This window comes from Taeniopygia guttata, chromosome 31 (genome assembly GCF_048771995.1).
Source record: "Taeniopygia guttata chromosome 31, bTaeGut7.mat, whole genome shotgun sequence".
Classification (NCBI taxonomy): Eukaryota; Metazoa; Chordata; class Aves; order Passeriformes; family Estrildidae; genus Taeniopygia; species Taeniopygia guttata.
Window position 1 is genome coordinate 4,828,054 of NC_133056.1, and position 23,320 is coordinate 4,851,373.

The 23,320-nt window shown below is 50.7% G+C and overlaps 1 long non-coding RNA gene across 2 annotated transcripts; it reads left to right on the forward strand.

Moving 5' to 3' along the window:
* Nucleotides 1-1,288: 1,288 nt before the first annotated feature.
* Nucleotides 1,289-4,352, forward strand: LOC116808623 (uncharacterized). 2 transcript variants are annotated; one of them, XR_012052370.1, is made up of 2 exons: nt 1,289-1,958; nt 2,569-4,352. It is a non-coding gene; the product is annotated as an uncharacterized lncRNA (long non-coding RNA). The 2 variants fall into 2 exon arrangements; XR_012052369.1 differs by having other exon boundaries at nt 1,822-1,933.
* Nucleotides 4,353-23,320: the final 18,968 nt, after the last annotated feature.

Consider the following 23,320-nt stretch of genomic DNA (forward strand, 5'->3'; position numbering starts at 1 on the left):
CCTTGTTAAGCAAGTTGTGGATTATCAAAACCATTTCTTTGCCTTACAAATCACAGACCTTGGGGACACATCCACCAGGAAGCTTTCCTTGCCCAGGGGAGACCATGGAGAAATCTCTTAATAAAACCCTAAGGAAGGACTGGCAGAGCAAAAGCCTGGCTGTTTGGCCTGTCTTGTTTGGTCTGATGAAAAGTGTCCTCTCTCTGTAAGCCTTGTCCTTACTCTTGGGGGGAACAGAGGTTTTCCAGAGTGAGAATAAATTTAAGTGAATATTTTGTTGGACTTGGATTAGGAAAGGGAGGCACCATGAAGGCCAAGAGTGCCCTCCAAAGGACCTCAGCTGCATTAGAATAAACAGATTTAGGCAGTCAGAGATAGAGAATAGAGATAGAGATGATAGAGATAGAGATAGAGATAGAGATAGAGATAGAGATAGAGATAGAGATAGAGAGAGATAGAGATAGAGATAGAGATAGAGATAGAGATAGAGATAGAGATAGAGATAGAGATAGAGATAGATAGAGATAGAGATAGAGATAGAGATAGAGATAGAGAGAGATAGAGATAGAGATAGAGAGATAGAGATAGAGATAGAGATAGAGATAGAGATAGAGATAGAGATAGAGATAGAGATAGAGATAGATAGAGATAGAGATAGATAGAGATAGAGATAGAGATAGAGATAGAGATAGAGATAGAGATAGAGATAGAGATAGAAATGACAGAGACAGAGATAGAGCCACATGGCTGGATGGGGCTTGAATCAACCTGGGCTGGTGGGAGGTGTCCCTGCCCATGGAAGGCAGTGGGCTTGGAGGCCCAATCCAACCCAAACCATTCTGTGATCTCAAAGCAAAGGCAAAAGGGCAGCAAATGGAGGCCCAAGAGGCCCAGGCACTGCCCAAGAGGAGGGAAGAGCATTTATCTGGGGTGTGCAGATGGTACAGCACTGGTGCTAGAATCTCTTGCAATGGTGCAGCGTATGTGGGTAGCAGCAGCAGGATGAAATGTGTTTGTGCATGCCCCAATAACCACCAGCAAACCCCAGCTTGAGGAGAGTCACCAGCACGTCAGAAAGAAGAGAGACTTATGAAAGGATGTGTTACCAAAAGTTTATCCTTTCCAGAGTTGCAGCTTTATATCTGCTAAACTGCTGGGATTCTTTCCTCTGGCTTGAACTGGGTTTGAGTCAGACCTTGGAGACACAAACAGCAGAGCAAGTCCAGACACCACTGGAGTCATAAACAAACCTCCTGCCAGCTGCCCATCTACTCTTGTGCATCATGTTCAATTGCTTGTGAATGGAGTCCTCCCTCCTTTGTCCAGGTGGTTTCAACATTGTGTTGCAATCCCTGTCGCTGGCTTGTGTGTTTTTAAAAACTTCTTAGAAGAGTATCTTAACAGTACATAACGATAAAATATATGACAATTTTATTTGCACGAATTGTCATATCCATATAGCAGCATCTTTTAATAATTTTGACTATGTTTAAATGAGATCACCAAGAGAGACTATAGCTCTGCACAGACATGTGCAGGCATGCCTAGGAATTTGGCTTGCCTGCAGTTTATCTGTCCCAGTTAAAGGCAGGTGCAGCCTTTTGCTTCCATGGACATTGATGAGCTGGTAGATGTGCTAACAGGGAGAGAGCTCACACACAGCAACTGGTCCTGATCTAATCACACACATTCTTACAGTGCTGTTTGGCTCCAACTTGCCCAACTGCAGGAATATTTTCAGTTTTCCTTCCTACCTCCTTGGACAGGGATCACCCAAGTTTGGGTAATCAAGCCGTTTGCAGTTTGCCACTTCTCCCCACTCTGTGGCTAAAGAGGGGAATTACAGGATGGGAAAAGTGGCTTAGGCTGCAATTCTGCTTTGCAGATGAGAAGGAGCTTCCCTGGAGTACCTGCAAACATACTGGGAATGCTGGTGAGTGGCTCAGAAAGCCCGGCAGGTACTGAAGCCTCCCTCCCTCCCTCCCTCCCTTCTTTCCTTCCTTCCTTCCTTCCTTCCTTCCTTCCTTCCTTCCTTCCTTCCTTCCTTCCTTCCTTCCTTCCTTCCTTCCTTCCTTCCTTCCTTCCTTCCTTCCTTCCTTCCTTCCTTCCTTCCTTCTCTTTCTCTTTCTCTTTCTCTTTCTCTTTCTCTTTCTCTTTCTCTTTCTCTTTCTCTTTCTCTTTCTCTTTCTCTTTCTCTTTCTCTTTCTCCTTCTCCTTCTCCTTCTCCTTCTCCTTCTCCTTCTCCTTCTCCTTCTCCTTCTCCTTCTCCTTCTCCTTCTTTCTCTTTCTCTTTCTCTTTCTCTTTCTCTTTCTCTTTCTCTTTCTCTTTCTCTTTCTCCTTCTCCTTCTCCTTCTCCTTCTCCTTCTCCTTCTCCTTCTCCTTCTCCTTCTCCTTCTTTCTCTTTCTCTTTCTCTTTCTCTTTCTCTTTCTCTTTCTCTTTCTCTTTCTCTTTCTCTTTCTCTTTCCTTCCCTTCCCTTCCTTTCCTTCTTTCCTTCCTTCTTTCCCCAGATAAAACTCACTTTCAGATCTGATCATCTTTTATTCCTTTCCTCCTTCTCCCTTCTAGACTCTTTACAGTTTGTCCCTAGACATCTTGTTGAAAAGCTTCAGAACAACAGGAGTGGTATCACAGGCAGAGGATGGGGATCAGCCTCTGAGTCTTGCCTACCCTCTTCTACCGCTTTTCTCCTTTCCTACAGCCCAAAGTGAGAATTCTAATTTTTGGCAACAGTATCTCGTTGATTTTTATAGTCTGACATTTTCCTTATCCCTTAATTCTTTGCCTGAGTTCTGCTGCTGCACCACACAAGCTCCCTTTATCGCTGAGCATTCTCCACTTGTCTCTATCAGATGTCAAGCTATTGATTCGGAGGTGATGTCAAGGTCATTTGGGATTCTGACACTTTCCTTGAGAGTTCTCCTTGGGAATGCTTGGAGATTTTGGTGACTTTTGGCTAGACACAAATGTCTTAGTTATGTTCTATTTCCTCTTGACAGCTGTACCAGGGAACAATGTTTTAATGGGAATAATTTAAATTTTTAATATGTCGGTCCCTGAATAAAGAACGTTCAAGACTGAAGAAATGCTAAACACTATCATACTTAATGCAATCCTTATCCTACCCTATCTCTTCTTTCTCTTGGATTTTGAAGAAGATCAAAGGAATGATTTATTCACAGTCTTTGTAAGTGAGCGCTAGCAGTTATGTTCAATGTGCTAATCATGTGCAGCGGCAAAGCAGAAATGGAAACTGGACTATCTGCAAATGTTGCCTCTTTTTTCCCCCATGCCTTCTGATTACTCTGTGGATGCAGCATCCCACAAAATATGTGAAGTTTACATAGAGAGCAACAGACAGAACAAGTTTCAACAAGAATTCCTTTCTTCCTGGCTGAAGTGTACAAACCCAGCAACTGTGCTCCCAACACAAGCTGCAGTTTCCATGCCTCCTGTACATGTGCTTGTGTTTTTGTGGGGCTTTTCAAAACAAACTGGGCTGAATCACACTGCAGGAGCTTCCCAGGCTGTGTCCTTGGCCAAGCCTGGAACAGCAGACTCACACCAAAACCTCTTGCCTGCAGGCAGGTAGGGACAGCAATTGTTTACTCACTTGCACGAATCATGAGGGGGTTTTCCCTTCACTTTATAGTCCCATATGGTGATGCTTCTCCTGTTGGGCACTCTCAGCCTCTACTCATGCACCCAAACTGCCTCCAGGAGCGCATCCTCCATCCTCTGACCCACCCCAGCCACCTTTGGGCATGAGATCCTGCTCACTCCCACTCCTGTTCCCTTCTCTGGAGCCACACTCATCCTGCCTATCACACCGTCCTGCACTTCCACCTAATTTTGTATCCCGACTTTTAATTATGGCAGGTGGGCCAGAATTTCTACGCGAGAGACAGAAGAAGTGACCCAAGAGATCTCCAAGAGACACAAAAAGTGTGTCTTGCTCTGACAGTCAGCTGAAGGATTTGCTCTCCCAGTGCCTGCATTTCCCAGAACACACCCCAGCCTCTCCAGGCAGTGATTTTCCCACATCCCAAACCCCTCACTGTCCATTTCCAGCCCTCCCAGAAATGAGGTCCTCGTGGCACTCGTACCCCAGGTACCAAGACAGACAAAACCAGCCAGCATTGACAGGTTTGGTTTCGTTCCAAGGGGTAATTTCTGTTCTTTTTCTAACATCTACATCACCAAGGATTTAATCTATACTCCTGTGGGTCTCAGATTCAGTCAAAGAGAGAAATGGAGAGTTTCTAGCCAGGCAGAAGCCTGGGAAAGAGTTGGGAAAGAATGTAAATAAAAGAGTGGTGTATTTTGAATAAACCAGAGTTTTACTCTCAGCAGTCTTCTGAGTCAGTCTTCTCATTCCTGTCCTGCCTCGACAGCGACATACTCCTGAAGCAACTGATGACCACATAAAACGTTCATTTTACAGGAGGTCCCGCTCTGCCCTTGGAATTCCTTGGAAAAAATCCACCCTCACCCAAACCTAATCTTCCTCCTCCAGTCAGTTTTTCTTTAGTTCAAAAAAAAAAAAAGGTTATTTTATGGAGCCCTGGACAACTGCTGCAGGTGAAAGTACTGCAGAGAGGGCAGATATAAAAAAAAATGTTGTTACTATTTGAAGGACCATAAGCACAAAAAAAAAAAAAAAAAAAAAAAAAGAGAAAAAACACCCCAGTTGTTCCAGTTTTCCATCAAACTGTGAGCAGCATCCTGCACCTGTGGGTACAGACCAACCTTCATTATGACAACTCTGTGAAAGTGCATTCGGGTCATTTTGTAATAGCTGTGTCACAGTTACATTATCAACAAGTACAAGCAGAAATGGATTTTTACAGCCTGGAGATTAAATTACATGCCCTCCCCTTGCTACCTCTCTCATGAAAATCCCTGTTACAAACAGCAGGTGCCTTAGAACACAAATCAAGGTGGTGTTTGGTCTGGTCTGTTGACAAATACTACCCAAATATCAACCCCAAACCTCAGCGGGCTGCAGAGGGAGGTCACCTCCCTGTCAAGGAAAAGCAGGCAGTGAGTTGCAGCCAGCTTTGAACACAGCTGCTCTCAGGAAATATTCCCGGGATCAGCCCTCCTGACCCTTTGTTATCTCACCCGCCCACATCTTATCTGGGACTCTGCACTCCCACATTTACATGCAGCATTCCAAGTCACTCCTCCCAAACCAGCTCCTTATCAGCCCTGCCCTGGCTCACAGGTGGCTCTGCTGTCCTTTATGTCCCTCCCCGCTCTGGGGGTGCCACCACAGCCGGGCTCCACCTGAGGAGAGGCTCAGGATAAAGCAGAGGGGTGACGGTGACAAGGCCCAAGTGCTGGGAGGTCACGGCCAGCACCTGCTGATGGCACAGAGAGGGATCCTTCCCTTCAGCTCACCCAGGAACTTTCCATCCCCAGCCCAGAGAGGGAGCAAGGACAGTCACGAGCCATCTGTGACCCGGCAAGTGACGGCCTCGGTGACACCACTGGAGAATGTGGCAAAATGATTTCCTGCTGAATGAAACCCAGAGAGAGCTCGGGAACACCTTCACCTGGGGGTCACCCAAAAAACTCATGTGGGGGGATGAATCCCAGAGTCCCGGAGTGGGGCAGGGCTAAGGGAGCACAGAGGCTCAGCTGGTGCCACCCCAGGGCCATCCCGAGCACAGGGCACAGCGGGGTGTGCACAGGGCTCTAGAATATCCCCAGCCAGGGAGGACCCACAGCCTCTCTGGGCTCTGCTCCAGTGCCCACAGGGAAGTTCTGCCTCCTGGGCAGGGAATTGCCTGGCTCAGCCCTGCCCGGGGCTCTGGGGCCATTGCTGGGCCTGTAGCAGGGCCTGGGGCTGCTCTGCCCTCCTGCACACAGGGACGGACAGGGATGGACAGGGACACTCAGGGACACCCAGGGACACTCAGGGTCACAACAGGGTCACCCAGGCCTGAGGGCCCCTCTCAGCATCTCCTCAGCCCCAGCTCCCTCAGCCTTTCCTGCTCCAGGCCCTTCCTCAGCTCCACAGCTCCCCAGGAGCTCCCTGGCCCTGCTGTCCCAAGGAGCTGGACAAGCACTCCAGCTCTGCCTCCCAGGGCTGACAATGTTTATTTTTAATTCTCAGTGAAGACAACAACCTAGATCCCAGCTGATCCCACCCACCCCACATGGAGCCACTCCTGCCTTCTCTCCTTCCTCAGAGGACAAAAACCCCAGAAATGCTCTTGGCTTCCTTCTCCCAGAGGCCCTGGGGTGGTCAATAGCAATAAAAATATGCCTGCAGAGCTTTCACCCTCAAAGCTTGATTTTCCAGGCACTCTCCTGCAGTTCCTCTGTAATGGCATTTTTTAATGGCCTGGCCAAAGGAACCTAATCTTGCAATTACTCCATTTAAAGCCATGTAATGGGTGAGCAGCTTCCTGGGATATGGGAAAGGAGAAGTGTGGTACAATTGTATTAAAGCGGGAAAAAGGAGTAACTACTCACACTAAAAAGGATGAGGAATGAAAAGCAGCATGGTGTGAATTATAGAGAAAGGAATGGGTTTATGACATGCAGCTGAAGGTCTGGCAGCTTTTGAGAGTCACCTTTCCCCTCCTGTCCCTTTCACTTGCCATCAGGACAAAAAAAGAGGAAAAGGAGGGAGTTGGGAGCATCAAATCCACAGGGCTTGCAGAGGGGATCAATTGGGTTTGAGGACGGAGTGAGCAGGGCAAGGGCAAGGCACCTCCAGGGAGATTCTCCTGCTGCATGGCAGCATTCCCAGGAGAAGCTGGCAGCACAAGGCCCTAAAGATGGGGAACAGCTGAGCAACCCCAATTCCCAGGACTGAGATCTCCCTGATCCCTGACTTCACAGCATGAAAAAGGAGACTGGGGATATTTAAAAAAATAATAATTATTAAGGGTATTGCTTGAAAAACAACCAGGGTGATCCTCAGCAGTGCAGGAGGGATGGCAGGAGGGATGAATTCCTGAGGGGGAGGGCTCCTCACTCCAGCTTGCAAAAGCCAAAAGTCAAATCTCCCAGGCTCTGGAATTCAGGAACAATGGGGAAATGGGGATGCCTGGCCCGTCCTGCTCAGTTTGGGACCCTCGTGTCCCCATGGCCCAGTGCCGTCACCGCCACCCACCCCAACATTCCATCCAAGGGAGCTCTCCCACGTCAACCTGGGGGCCCAGCACCACGATGCTCTTCCATATCCCATCCAAAGGCCTCACTGCGCGCTCCGCAGGTCCATGAGGGCACGCTCCAGGCTCCGGGACAGGAGGGGGAAGCGCTTTGGGAAGAGCGTCCGCTTCAGGTCCTCCTGGCGCGTGCTTCTGCCCTTCTTCCTCTTCATGGCGAGGCACCGCCGGCGGCTCCGGAGGGCTCACCCAGCCTTGCCGTGGTGCACATGGCCCAGAGCGCCCCAGCTGCGCTCTCAGCACCAAGGTGAGTGCAGGGCTTCCCAGCGCCCAGCCCAGGCGGGTGGGGACCTTTAGGGTGGAAGGGCTGCAAAGGAGGGAGAGAGGTTTTCAGGGCAGTAGGGCGGGTCGGCAGCACCTCGGAGATCACTCTTCACTGTGCTGCTGGGTGGACTTGGCACTGAAGTAGCTGATGAGAGCCACGTTTTCCAGCCTGCCTGCAGCTCTGAGGGGCACAGAGGTGTAATGGCATCTCCCACCAATGCACTCCCCATCCTGATGTCCCCTGCCAGCCTGGTGGCACCTCCTGGATACTCTGGGGACAGCTCCAGTGCCAGGGTCCTGCAAGCATCAGCCCAGTACGCCCCCTCACCACCAGCCACCCCAGCACAAGGGTGAAATGCCAACACAGACATCCCCCCTAACAGATCCTGGGGAACAGTGTCTCATCAAGACTTGTCTTGGAAAGACAGAGACTGAAAATCTCAACATCTCATCACAGGTGGGAGACAGCAGCTGCCATTTATCACTCTTGAGGAGCTGATTGGCATCCTCAGTCACAACTGAATTCTGCGAGTGCACAAGAGAAAAACACCTTCAATTCTTACCTTCATGTCCCCAAAATGCATGCCCTAGGTTTTGAGGCCTGCTTACTCTGATCAAGCCCTTCTGGATCTCACCAACATGAAGGAACTCTCCTTATGCCTGTCCAGCTGTTCTGTGCAGTACTTCCTGGAGTGACTTCCCAGTGATGCTAACAGCTTTACCTGGCACCCCCAAGCAGTTAAGGTGGAAGACTGCAGCAGCAAGTTCCTTGCCTCCAACCAGCTACAATGGAATGGTTTTCCCATAGGAATTACCCTCAGAGGAATAACCCCAGTCCCTCCAGCCAAACTGCCTCCTTTCCAGGGAAGCCAGAGGCTTGCATGCCTTTAAAAAAAGGAAAAATATCCCCAAATCAAGATAGTATTTCAAGTGGGATTATTGCTCGTTGGCCAAAGAGCTGGAAGTTTAGCTGGAACTTATTAGGCAAGCTTTGCAGAAAGGAGGCTGTAAAGAAGGAGGTGGTGTTGCCCTCGGTGCTGCATCCCACTGCCTGCATCAGCGGTGGCCAAGGGGCCGTGAAACTGGCAGGCAGAGGCAGGTGAAAGAAAAGGCAGCCAGGAAGCAGAGCCCTGACATGCAGGGTCTTCAGCCTCTTTCTTAGGTTTTCCCTGAGAACACCACCTGGGAGAGGCCAGCAGGAGAGGCTGGGAGCCAGCCCGTGCCCTTGCTGAGCAGATTAGCAGCATTGCTGATCATCCCTCCTTGCCACCCCCAGGAAAGAAGTGTGATCCCTGCCTGGCGCAGAAATGGATCCAGCGAGAGGCTCTGAGGCGAAACTCGCTCAAATATTGAACTAGAAAAATTTTGCTCGATCTGCCTCTCAGTAAACAGTGACTAATAGCTCTGGCTGGAGTTGCTGTACCTTCTAGATTAGAAGGTGCAGACAGAACAATGATAGTGAAGGCTCCTTACCTGACACCGGCTGTACATTAATCACGAATGTTTGCTACGCAAATCTTGTCATACAAAGCAATTATTGCTGTTCCCATACTGACCTCATGTTTATTTATTACATGAGCTCTTTATTTGAACCTTGTCTGGTCTCTCTTCCCATATAAGCATATTAGTATGTGGCTTCCAAAGGCTCCCAGCTGAGAAATTGTAGAATTATTTGTGGCGTGGAGGGATGGCACACGACACGCTGACTGCAATGCAGAGCTGAGAGGCTCAGCTCTTACACCAGTGGCTCTTCATGCAAAATGTTCTCACCCCAAGGCCTCTTGCTGGGATGAAGGACACTTTCTAACAGCACAGGGCTGCAACTCTGGGTTTGCTCTGACGCTGCAGTATTAACCAATGGTTAATGGAGACTGTCAGCCCGAGGAGCCACAAAATAAAGCTCTGCTTGGGCTTCTTTAGGGTCCACTCAGTAAAAGTAAAATTTTACACAGTGCTTCGTCCTTGGCTTTGTCACCTTTGCCTACCTCCAGAATGATGAGTTGCAAATAAATTTAACTGTGCCACCAAGTAAGTTGCAAGTGCGCTTTTGAATGTGGTGGTGTTTGGGTAGCTGGAGGGCTGGGTGTCTTTAAGCACCAAATATTCTCTTGCCAGAGGAGTTTTCTCCATGTGATTTAATGTTGGGCAACACTGGCATCCGGTGGGCAGAGGGTTTCCTCCTTAACAGCTTGGGGCAGCTCACTCCCTTGATTTTGTCCTAGGGCTTCTCAAGATGATCATTAAATGCAATTTCTACATTAATCTGGGCTTTGTTTTCCCCCTTCCTTCAGTTAGGCTGCAAAGCAGGCAGAACAATGTATTGTCTGTTTAGTGTTTTCTTTTAAACACGCCCTGCTATACAGTCTGGGATCTTCTGAAGTCAGCTGCCCCTCCACGCTGATCAGTTTTGTTGCGCAGGGACTCTGCCTGCCTCACACCTCAGGCAAGTCTCTGTTCCTCTCTTGAGCGGGACAGGAAGGGTCTCCATGGTTCCTGCTTCAAACCAAACCCTCCTGTCTGACCTCTTTGGGCCCCTTCCTTGTCCACAGACATTACTGGTGCTCTTTTACTGGGGGAAACTGTAGAAAAGCCCCCAGAGCCTGAATGAAATCAAATCCCTCTTACACCCCTCAGCCCTCCCTGCCTCTCTCGCTGTTCTTTCTTCTGCTCTCACCTCTGCTTTCAGCTCTTCCCAATGTACCATCATTTTCTGACACAATTAATTCTTATTGCCTCCAAATCATTAATAAAGCACCTAATTGTTGCAGCATTTCTGAGACAGAGAGGGCATGATTTATGTTTGGAATGAGATTTGAGCTACTCCAGCCTAGGCCTCAGATCTGGGCCTTGTGAGGCTTTCCAGCCTCTGGCGCAGTTAGAAATTAAGAGCTTGTGGTGCAGTTAGAAATTGTATTAAAGTGTGATGGGAAGCACTGGGCTGTCTGGGTGTGAAGTAGTATAGGTTTATAGTGTGAGGTTTAGGTCACCTTAAGAAAAAGACACACAATGTTCGCTTGCCAATGAATGTGCCTTTGTAAACTGTAAACTGTATAGAAGTGTATATAAGCTGCCATCTCCTCTCGAATAAACAGAGAACGTTGCATTAATCATATTGGTTTGACGTGCGTTCTGTCCTGTCCAGCTTTCCTGTTTCCTGAGGACCCTGGGTTCACGTAATTAACAGCAGGCCTGACAATGAACCTAGCAATGCCACACTGTGTACTTTTGCCCCTCTCCAGCATCACCCTTTCCTTAGGATCTCGGCTGGCTTTCCATCCATTCAACAACTTGCATCTCCCAGTCAATTTGAAATATTCCTCCCCCCTACTCCAGTATTTCTCTTTTATGGTGCAGCTGTAGCTTTTGCTAATTGTTCATTTAATGACTGGTTTGGGTTTTTTTTCCCTAAAGCAATATTTTTCTTGAGAAGTTGACTTTAAAGGGGCCATAAATGACTAATAGTAATTAATAAAAATTAAGAAATAATTCTTTAAATGCATATGCTGCCTGGAGCCAAATTCCTAAATCCCTGTTGCTGTTAGATCAGCTTGGGGTTTTATTCTCCCCTGAAGGAGCAGCAGTGCCCAAGACTGTCGGGAATACTCCAAGTGATGGAATAACTCTCCAACAACCCCAGGAAGCTGAGGGCTGGGGGTATGTGGTGGACCATGCCGGCAGCACATAGCTTACTGCTGCTCTCCTCCCTTGCTGACAGGAGGACTGGCTGTGCCAGGGCAAGAGGGGCTTCGGGGACCTGGTGGACAACTTGATCCTCTTGAAAAATACTGCCTTTAACCCGTGGAGAGCCCTGCCACTTCCACAAGACTGTTAGAAAGGGATTACACATTTAAGGGCAAGAGAGTTACATTCAAGTAAAAAAGCAGCAATAAAAGGCTTTTGTGGTTCAGAGCATAAATCAGCCTTTTACTGCTTCTCCTTGCAGTGAGCGCAGCCGCGAGCGCCTGACTCGGGGATTTTTATATCTAGTGGTGAAATATCTGGGGGACAGCAGTGCCAGGGAGCAGGCACAGGACCCTGTGCCTGAGTCAGCACTGCCCAGCCAAGGATGCTGCAGCATCCTGCTGGCTTCAGGAGGGAGGATGAGTGTGATGGCATGGAGTCAGGGACGTGATCCCGTCGTGCAAAGCAGGACTTGGAAGTGCACAGAGATGGTTTTGAGGGCCACTTTACAACTGCTTCCCTCTCCTGATGATATTAAACTGCTGGTGGTTTTCTTTTGCCAGTGTGGACTGGCTGAAACTCAGATCCACCACTCCAGCTTATTAAAAGGTCACGTTTTACAAAGTAGCACAGCCACCCTAACCAAATGCATGCTGGCTAATTGCCTTCGGTGTGAAATTAGGTTTGTGGTTTCTGTGGGATCAAGTGTGGCTTCCTCCTCTCCTCCACAACCTCCTTGGTTGTGTTCCCAGTCGCTGATGAGCATTTGATGTGCAGAAAAGACCTCAGTTTGCAGCCAGAAACACACATTCCAAAGCCCTGGCTTTGCCTACACCCAGGATGGTGCAGAGGCAGGAGGACTGGAGAAGCTGGGACGTAGCAGAGCAGAAAATGCCTCATGGGGCTGAACCTCAGCAGGCAGTTTGGGAGCTGTCAGGCAGGGTAGGTATGAATGCCCTACAGGTAGGGCATTAGGTCAACATGTCACTTTGTTTCCACTGCTCCTTGCAGTGTCAAGGGGGACAGAGCTGGCCACTGGGACACTGACCAGCTCTGGGTCCTCCCTTGCTGGACCAAAGGGTATATGCAGCACAGCAGTAAATTGTTTAGCTGAAAGCATGGGAGAACTTGTGCCTTGCACTGCAGCACCTTATGTCATTTAACAAAGCAGGCGTGTGTCAGCTGTGGTGACAGAGATGCTCCTTGTCAGCTGGGCTGAGCGAGAAGTCCTGGTCCATTAGGAAACACGTGCCAGAGTGCACAAAGCTGGAAGCAGGCATCTCTGCACAGAGTGAGCCACCCTGAAACAAATCCAAACACTTGGTGTGACAGAAATATTCAGTTGGGTCTCCTCTTGCCTGCCAGCACAGCCTCATACGTGACAAGCAGCCAAAAGCCCATGCAAGAAGAAAGCTTGTGCAAGAAAAAATGACTTCTCACCTGCAAACAGCTGAGACCCTTGGAAATACCTACTAGCCCACCTCAAACTGATGTCAGGACAATGATGGGAGCTTCTTTATAGGTGCAAGCTTTTCAGTTCCCACCTGGAGAAGCAGAAGGTAAAATACAGGCTCCATATATGCACAGCCAGGCGAGCAGCTCTTTGGAAGTCCACGGCCTTTGAAGATAGCTGTGGTGAACATCTGTGGGGAGAAAGAGTGGCATGGGGGTGTCCCACCTCCTCCATCTCCTGCAGAGATTCTGTGCTGCGTGGCCCAGATCCCCAGCTCCACGTTTCCAGAAGTGGGACCTACAGTGGGAGCAGTGTGGAGCTCAGCTGTGTTTGCAGCACTTCAGAGATGAGATCATAACCCCAGAGGCAGAGCAGAGTCGAGCTCCAGGTAGGCAGGGAGACGTGAGCTCAGCCACTCACCGGGGACAGTTAATCCAGCATCAGCACTGGGCCCATTGTGGGGTGGTGTAATGCACTAAAATGTTTCTTGAGACCAGCCTTTAGTTACATAAAATACAATTACGAAGCTTGTGTTGTATTGACTGCTTCTGCAATGTTGTCTTTATAAGATATTTTTTCTATCATCTAATTGGGTGGCTTCTTTCAGGTTCCCAGAGTACTCTTCTTTGTGCTTCAGGGGAATTTTTGTTACTCTTTAAACAATAATTCTGAAAAAAACCCCGTTCTGATTTGTAGTAACTCTCACACAAAGGGAAAGCTCCTGTTTTTTCAGCCCACAAGCCATCCAGTTCTCCCACAGCCTTCTTAAATTCCTAGCCACAGAAGGGTTTGTGCTGGAAGGGGCCTGAGAGCCCATCTGACCCCAAGCCCACAAACACGGACACCTGCCACCAGATCAGGCTGCCCAGAGCCACGTCCACCATGGCCTGCTTTGACCACACAAGAGGCACCTTGAATCCAGATCTTGTCCCATTATCCATGACACGACCACTTGACCACTAACTGGCTTCAGCACAGTTTGCTGAGCTTTCCCCATTTCAGTGCTTTCCCTCTTCTGCCATAAAACCTGCCCCAAATTCCATCCAACCTTATGAACAGGAACGGTTGCAAGCTTCCCTCCTAAGGTTTTTAAATTAAGACTTAATGAAGACTCAGAATTTAAGGTTAAATGTTATTAATTATGTTTGTACAGGTCGATTTCCTTGGCAAGCATTTGAGATAAAAAACAAAACAAAACAAGCCCCAAACGATATTTGCACATTCTAGAACACCGCAAATCCTTCCTTGAAAATGCACAAGAAATCCCTGTAGAGCACTGGTACACTTTCAGCCAGCCTCCTGTCCAATTTCCTGGGGAAAAAGAAACCAAAACAAAATGCAAGTTCACAACCTTGTGATTTTAAAAAAAGTGAAATATCTTAAATATTTGTATTTGTCTGTTCTGGCTGCTCAGTGTGCATTATAGCTACATATGCAATTAACTTCTATTCCACACCTCTGCATGGGTGAAGATCTGAAGTACAGATCCCCTTTGCATCTACTATACATCACTTTTAAAGAATTGCCTTTAAAGTATTACATTAGGCTGCTGTTTACCTTCCACTTAGGTCTTTCATTACAAATCCAGCCATTGGCTGGATCAAGTTTTCATTTCTGTAATATTTTTTTCTCGCTGTAGCAATGCCTTGTAAACAGCCTCCTTACATAGGACTATGAGTGAGATGGAAAGGCCAGGGAATATCTTGTGGTATGAGGAAAAAATTGCTGTGCTTACTGCCTTATAAAATGCACTTGATAAATTTGAATAATCTGAATTTTTATTGCAACAGTTTATAAAATAAAGAGGTACCATTTTCCTCTTTCTTTTTTTTTCTTTTTTTTTTTTTAATAATGCACCAAAATCTTAATAAACTGTTTTGTCTGAACCACAGGGAGAAATGAAAGGCTTTTCTATGTAGTGACTCACTGGATTATTGAAAACAACTATGTGGCTGCAACTGTTTGCCTTCCTGATATATCTTTCTCCTCTGTTTTTAATAACGAGATCACTGTAGAGCTTTGATGAAGAATGAAATTTCTTTCTTTTCCAGATTTGATTTTTTGACAGAAATATTTACGTGGGTTAGAGAAATGCATCTAAAATGACACAGCTCAAGTCTACCAGGATCAGATTTTTACATGCACGAGTTGCAGAAATCTGCCTGCCCATCTTAATTCTCATAATTTATCCCCTTGTGTGTTTTTTCCTTCTGTGGATCAGACAATGAATTTTTCCTCCCTTTTTGTGAATAAGCCTCTCTCAGAAATGAGACACATGGCTTTAACTTCTGGGGGAAGCGTTGGCACCTCTGCCAAGGAAAGGGATGTGAATTGATGGGCTGCTCTGCTCTGGAGCATTAAGCAGATCACACTCCCACTGCAAAGTGCCATTGTCAACATTAAACCCTCTTGTTAATAGCCCACTGGTTTGGGTTTTTTCTGTTTGTTTTCCTTTTCAAGTGTATCTACAGTTAACTGCAAGGAAAAAACCCAAACTGCAGAACAGTGCCAAGAAGGGTCTCCCTCCTAAATAGCCTCTCAGGTAGCTGCTGTAAGCTCGCCTCTCTCCATAGGTAGGAAGCAGAAGTGTGGCTGTCTTAACCCATCTCCAACACCATTACAGACAGTAGATGATGTTTTTAAAAAATGAATTATTTGCTATGGGATTCAGGAGGAGATTGTGTGTTTTGGTGCTGCTTGACATGCTGACAAGCAGGGGAAAAATGTTGCCCTGTAAACTTGGCTGTCTCTGTTGATTGAGAGATGTCTTACGGAAAGGTAGTAGTCAGTGTAAACCCCAGGATACCCAACAAAGAGAGATTTCAATAAATATAGAGAGCCATTAAAGTAGCTCACCCTCTCTTCACAGGCTCAGGTGTAAAGAGAGATGCTACCTATGCATTTCTGTTGATCTCCATGCTAAACAAAGCCACAAGCACATGGGGCAAGTAGCATTTCAGATATCACCATGTTCCTTTCAATTAGCCTGGAAAACCTGTCCAGGGCTGAGCCCCCTCCCACTGAAACTCCAGTTTAGCATCACTGACACAGAGAGACAGATATTCCCTCCATTGTGCATTTGGGGTGGATTTTTTTCCCCCACTATGCAGAACAGGTGAACAACTTTCTTCTTCTTAGGCATTTACAAGACTTTTTAAAGATCAAAGCAACCAAGCAACCAGGTAAAACAAACTGCACCTGCCAGCCCGTTGGACCACTGTAAAATTCAGTGCTGGAAGGGACTTTCTCCAGAACAGTCTCCTGGCCTTCACAAGGCATTCACCTTAGTCTTCCTAATGACCTCTCTGCATGTAGCTCTATTGGCAGAGCAAGGCTTGGGGAGCCATCAAGAGAAGGTGATGGTACAAATGTCCCCACCTTTGTAAATAAAATATCTCACACAATACAGGGCTGCCAGTGGTTGGTTTTCTGGCTCTCACACATCTACTCCTCTTTTGGAGGAAGCTGAGAGTGCAAAGGGAGCAGAGCCTGCAATGAATCCATCAGCTCAAAAGCAGGATTCTAAACTGGAGATAATCCTTGTCTTCTCAAAACTTTAACCTAAGGGAGCACAAAAGGAAAAGTAATCATCTCTTGTTGGTCAATCCCTTTGCTCAGTGTCGCAAATATCACAGAAAGAGAGGCCATCAGCACGGTTTGCTTTAGATCAGGAATAACTCCTGTTCCAGCCATTGCTGGGGGCTGTTAAGGCCTTCAGGTTTTTGATGGATTGAGGAAAGCCTTGACAATGCAGACAACTGCAGTGAAATAAGAGGCTGGCTCAAACATTAATGACCCACTGATTCTATGTGAGACAAAGAGATGATTGCACTGTCTGCCTTGGCAAGACCTCTCCCTTCACCGCCCTTGGTAGGCATCCCTTCAGTGACTGCAAGGGGCAGAGCTGGTCCCTCAAAGTTTTTTTCCTTCCCCCCTACTCCCAACTCCCGTCCTTGTCATAAAGAGTAGGAATCAAAAACAAGCCTGTGGCTTTGCTAGCATAGCAGAAGAAAAATCAATCTCCTTGTTGACCTGGTGAAAGAAAGGTGGAGTACCTGAAGTTCAGTTTTCCCATCTCCAGATGCCGCTTACACTGATAGGCAAACTTTCACAGAAGAAGGAGAGTAATCTGCAAGTGCTCTGCCGTAGTGTGGATTCATCTGTCCAACAGCAGCAGATAAAGGTGAAGGCAGCTCACTTCCACACTCACTCCCTAGTTTGCATCTAGAGAAAGTTTTGAAATTTAGGAAAGAAAAGAAGATAATTTGCAACCATGAAAAATGAGATAAAACAAAGCAGTGTAGGGAAAGTGAAACTGAGCAAAGCAAAAAAAACTGGCACATTTTTACCTGTTGATGTTGCTGTCACCAATGGGGCTTTTTATTCTCTTCAAGCCAGGCAAAACCTGAGGTGTAACCTCTCCTCCAGGGCTCGATATCCAGAGGAGTCACCTTAGGGAGCACGTGGCAGAGGTGGCCGTGATGCTGAGCTTTGGCTGGGAGTCCTCTCAGGAACACGACGGGTGTGCTGAGGCATCACGGAGCTCTTGGCTGCATCAGCTGCCCACCTGTGATTGCAGGGATGTTCAATTGGCAAAGAGTCACCCTTCCAGCGGTGGGATCCTGGATCATCCTTCCCACTGAGACTTCCATTGGCACGGCTCTTCCATTGGCACATCTGTGCTCAGCTGGGACTACTCTGCTCACCCAGGGCTGCTGGTAAAGGATGGAGAGCAGCCTGGCCAGCTCTTTCTCCAGCTCCTTCTGTGCTCTTGGGGAAGGTAGAACCTTCCACAGGAAAGCAACTGGTGCCACAAGGAGTGGGTGGCATCAGGCAGCTCTGGGGAAGCCCCTCAGGAATGCTGTATCCTGAGGGAACACTGTTGGCCTTGACCTGTTGGCACCTGCAGAAGCTTCAAATCAGCTGCCTCAGCTTCCAGGGCCTCTCTTGGCCAGCATCCTGATGTGGATGCAGGACGGCTGCCAGGCACTGCTGGGACCCAGCGGGACAGGAGTGGCTGTCTCGTGTCCACGCAGCACCCGTGACACAGCCAGGGCCATCCCGAGAGCAGACAGACGCTCACGGGCCAGCAGAGAGGAGCAAGGAGCCCTGGGCTCCTCTCAGGGTATCTCAGCTGGGCTCGCTCCACAACACGCCCCCATTGGAAGGCCTGCTGATGCCCAGCTGCCAGAAATGCCTCCCTTGTGCTCTCCAAGATGCACGAGGAGAGCCAAGGAGCAGGACACCTCGGCAGGCAAACCTTCCAAGCCTTTTCTGAGGCCAGGCACACACCAAGATCAGCCAAGACTCTCCACCACGCTGCCTGGCCCACCCAGCCCAGCTCTGTGCTGGCCCTGGGCCACAGCAGCTCCCAGCAAGCAGGAGGCAAATGCATATTGCCAAGAGCTGAAACACAGCAGACAGGGAAGATGTGAAAAGTGAGTGTGTAAAGGCCTTTTAATTCACAGCTCCCACAGAGAGCTGTGGGGCTCACAGATGGACAGAGATGGTTCTGCTCATCCCTCTGTCCAAAGGGGGGGTAACACACGGTGCTGCAGGTGCTTGGGTTGGTCCCTGCAGGTCCAGGTGGATACCAAACCTGCTCTTCACAGCCTTCTCCCTTCCCCTGTCCCTCTGCCAAGTGCAGTGGGCCTCAAGGACTGAAAGGAGAACAGAGAGCCAAAGGGGAACACTTGCACCTGCCTCACTGGGAGCTCCCTGGGAAGCACTTTCCTTGAGAAGCAAGCCCCTGTCCTCCAAATGCATTTCCCCAAATGTGCAGCTTTTCTGCTCAACACCAACACACCCTTAAGAAACGCTGGCAAGGCTGAAGGACTTCATGTCCTCTCAGGACAGGCACTCCAGCTCCAGCTGCTATTCCCAAGTGCATTTCCACGTGGAGGCTCAGACGTGCAGCCCCAGGCCCTCTACAAACACAAGCTGCTCACTGCCTCTTCACCTGCCTCAACTCCTGCCTGCGCCCACGGCACCAAGACCAGGCTGTTCCCAGCCAGAGCCCAGAGCCCTGCTCCCGCAGGACGCTCTTGCCAGCACCTTCCAGGCCTCTCTGCTGTGCACACAGCGCTTTCCATGCCCGCTCCCAACAGGCTCTGGAAGGCAGAGCACAGCCTGGCTGCCTCTGCCACCAGCACAGCCCAAACACAGGCAGAGGAAGAAGCAGCAGGGGCTGTTCTGTGGCCATGCCCAAGAGAGACTGGAAGGGTGCCCTCCCTCTGCTCTCACTTGCTTGGCTTTCTGACTGCCTCTGAGCCTGGGGCTGCCATTCCTCACTTGTGGGCACCAGAACCACAGCCGGGATCCCAGCACTGCCTGAGAGTGCTCCGGGCACTGGCAGGGTCGCGTGTCCCAGTCTTGGGCACCGCGCTGCTGCTTCCTTTGCCCTCAGGCACACCCAAAGCTCCCTGTTAAGCCTGGATGGTCGCTGGTTTGGCCCTCTCCCTGATCCTGTGCAGGGATGGAGCACTGCTGAGCTTTCAGGAAGCTATTCCTGAAAACTTCCAGCATTCCAAGCTCCTTTGCCCTCCGTGGAAGCTTGCCATGGAATCCCTCACAGCTGCCTTCAGAGCATACTTAGCTTGGCTCTTCCAAATTCCAGGGGCTCCAGGCTGCTCAGCAAGATCTGCAACTCCACAGAGTTGTGGAACTGCACCTTCAGCACAGGCACCTCTCCAGCCTGATCTGCCCTCGTTCTGTGTGTGTGTGCACAGAACACGGCGTGGAAGAGAACAGCAGCAGGGGCCTGTGTGTCCCAGGGCCCGGGATTTGTGCCGCTTCAGCTCCACAGAGATGCAGGTAAGGGGGAGAAACCAAACTCTTTATTAATGGAAGGGAAAGGGAAGGGATGAGATGAGGGCCAAAAAAAGGGAATGGGCAGCGTTTGAGGGCTGGAGGGAGGGAGCTGTCAACAGGGAGGGGGAAGGCAGCAGCTATGGGAGCTTGCAGCAGGCACAGCTGTGGCCAGCATCAGGTGTGCCTGGAGCTCCAGTGACATTGAGTCCTGCTGCTCTCTTCACTGTCTCCTGGTACTCTGCTTGGGAGCCTGGTTCTCTGAATCCAGCAGATGACCTTAGTTCTGCACATCTTTGTCCAAAAATTGTCTGAGTTTCCAGGTTAGTGGAGGATGGGCTGTCATCTTCGCTCATGGCTTGAAGGGCTGGAAGACAGATAAATTACCACAGTCAGAGACCAGGGGCTGTGTGACATCACAGAGATCTGGGTAACATCACAGGGGCTGTGTGACATCACAGATCCTGTGTGACATCACAGATCCTGTGTGACATCACAGAGGCATCCATGTGACATCACAGAGTGCTGTGTGATGTCACAGGGGCTATGTGACATCACAGGTCCTGTGTGACATCACAGACACTGTGTGACTTCACAGATCCTGAGTGACATCACAGAGAGCTGTGTGACATCACAGAGAGCTGTGTGATGTCCCAGAGATCTCAGTGTGACATCAGAGAGAGGTTTGTGACATCACAGAGATGTCAGTGTGACATCACAGAGAGCTCTGTGACATCACAAAAAGCTGTGTGACTTCATAGGGTCAGTGTGACATCACAGTGATGTCCGAGTGACATCACAGAGATGTCTGTGTGACATCACAGAGATGTCCGTGTGACATCACAGAGATATCTGTGTGACATCACAAAAAGATGTGTGACCTCATACGGTCAGTGTGACATCACAGTGATGTTCGAGTTACATCACAAAGAGCTTTGTGACATCACAGAGATAACAGTGTGACATCACAGATACCTGTGTGACATCACAGAGGGCTGTGTGACATCTCAGAGACTGGTGTGACATCAAAGAGATATCCATGTGACATCACTGAGATGTCAGTGTGACGTCACAGAGATGTCTGTGTGACATCATAAAAAGCTGTGTGACATCACAGGCTCAGTGTGACATCACAGAGATGTCTGTGTGAGATCTCAAAAAGCTGTGTGACCTCACAGGGTCATTGTGACATCACAGAGATGTCCGTGTGACATCACAGAGGGCTGTATGATCTTGCACCTTCTGGAAGATGGAGTGTTGCCCACTCTGTATTGCCCGGAGCACATGCAATGTTTGAAGTGGCCGCTCTGACATGGCACTACTGACATCCTCTGTCAGGCATTCAAGGGCTGCAAGAGAGAGGAACAGAGCCACGGTCAGATCCCGACTCTGCGGGGAGCCGAGGGGAGCCCCCCCTGCCAGGGCCATCCCAGCCGGCTCTTGCCATGGCCGGGAGGGATCAGGGACCAAGGGGATCAGCCCGAAGCTGCTGACCACGCATCCCCCACGTGTCCCTGAAATCTCTGTGTGCTCTACCTAGGAGAGCAGAGCTCTCCGCAGCCGGGGCAGGGCTTGCAGCTCGCCCCGGCAGCCCCCGCTGGCAGCCCGCTGCCCTGTCTCACCATTGCAGATCAACTGGAGCTGTTCCTGCTGTCCCCTCAAGCTCCTCCCGGCCATCCCTGGGAACACAGAGCCTGTCAGGCCCAGCGGCACAGCTCCCTGCCAGCGGCGCTGCCAGCCCTGTGCCCACACGCCCTCCTGGCCCGGCTCGTGGCTCACCCATGAACCTGACGGCGCCTCTCGCAGGGGCTCCTGTGGGCTCTGCAGGTAGGGCAGGGCCCGGCGCAGGTGCTCGGCCACGCTGCTGCTGTCCTCTGCCAGCTGCAGAGAGCGGCAGGAGGGAAGGGTTGGCCCCGCAGCCCCGCCGGGCCGGGGCTCCATGGGCACCCGGCTCGGGCCGCAGGAGCCTGGAGCAGAGCCCGCGCGGCCTCGGGCTGCAGCAGCGGGCAGGGGCACAGCTGCCAGCCCGCACACCGAGCACCGCGCTCAGGGGGCTTCTCCAGGCTGGGGCTGCGGCTTCCCGGCCCTCCTTACCAGGCACTCGGTGAACTTCCACAGCTCCTGGTTCTTCAGCAGCTTTTCAAGATCCCTCCTCGTCAGGAACTCGGCCGCACAAAGCAGCGTTTCCTGAGAAGCCTGGAGAGCAGCAGAGACGCGGAGATGGCCCCACAGCCCAGGGCGCAGGACCCGTCCCTGTGCCAGGGCCTGGAGGAGGCTGCAGCCTGCGAGGTGCCAGGGCAGGAGGCAGCCCAGCCCCTGCCAGGGGAACAGCAGCAGCTGCCGAGTCCTCACCTCTGCCACTCGCTGGTTCTCATCATGGCAGTGGAAGGAGAGTGGCAGCAGGCTCTGGTGCACGTGTGCCTTCAGAGCCTATTTTTCCTCTTCTGGAAAAAAATCCAGCATCTCTCGGAAGACAAACATGGAGCACAACTTCACCTGGCTATCCTCCTGTACGAAAGGAAGGAAGAAAGACCTCAGCGTCAGCTGCTTCAGGCCCACCTGGGCACAGCCTGTAAGTGCACAGGGCACAAAGTGTGCGGGTAGCACCCGCTGGCCGTGGCTGGAGGCGCAGAGCCTTACGTTGTCAAAGAGTGGCAGGAGCGCCTCAGCCAGCTGCAGGGCGAGGGCGCTGGTTATTGGGGCACCATTGCAGAGAAATAAACCCCTGAGGAGAACCGTGGTCATCCTGAGCATGACACTGTCGTTTTCCTGCAGGAGCTCCACGAGCCTTTCATGCAGGCTCCACATCCTTCTGGCCATCTACTTGTGGAACACAAGTGTGTGAAACACCATCCTGCTGCCACAGGGCCCAGGGGCCAAAGCCTGTGCCAAAGCACTCGGGCAGCTGCAGCAGGAGGCAGGAGAGCTGGCAGCAGCTGCCTCAGTGCCCCAAGGCCAGCCAAGCCCCAGGGACTGCCTTCCCCAGCCCCACGCTGGCAGCACGGCTTCAGCCCCTGCGCTCTTCTCACCGAGGCACTGGTGGTGCCGAGCACCACGAGGCCTCTGAGTGCCAAGCGACGCCTCCCCCTGCACTCGCTCTGCAGGTTCTTTGACAAGAACTCCAGGACGCTGTCACGGCATTCACTCAGGTTCAGGCGCTCCAGGACCTGAAAGGCACAGGGCAGTGACAGGGGACCGGCCGGCAGGAGCCCAGAACCGCACAGGGCCGGGCCCAGGCAGCAGCACAGGGCGCGGGCTCCGTCCCAGGCACTGCGGCCAAGAGAGGGCAGAGAGCCGGGAGGCAGCTGAGCGAGGCAGCGCTGGCCTTCAGGCTCACCTCCACAAGGAACGCCAGGGCGGCCAAATCCCGGCATGGCGTGTCTTTGCTGAGCAGCCCGAGCAGCTGGAATGCAATCGCGGAACACACGGCTTCGGATGCGCGGCGCATTTCTCTGACAGGAGGAAATAGGAGCCAAACCCCTGAGCCAGCGGGGGCAAACCTCTCCCAGGACTGACTCACAGAGGTCTGGCCTTTCTCCAGCACCCTGCAAGGGGCAGCTGAGCCCTCGGGGAGGTTGCTGCTCTTGGGCACGCTCCTCTCCCAGCCTTTTGCAGCCTCCTTGGCCGTCCCTTGGTGACAAGGCCTTCTGGCCCACGGCCACGGGGACTGTGTGGGGCACCTGGGGCACAGGGCACACATGCCGGGGACAGCTGGGGAGCAGGGGGTCTCACCTGGCCAGCACGCCCACAGCACAGTGGTGGGTGTCAGCACAGAGCAGTGTGTCCCAGCCACACTTGTCTTCCATGGCCACCACCACATCCTCATAGTGCAGTCGGCAGAGCAGGGCCTTCAGGGTCTGCTCTGCAAAGCTGTGCGCAGAGCAAAGCCCAGGTCACGCTGGGAGCACTGGCCCCTGCCCAGGGATGTGGC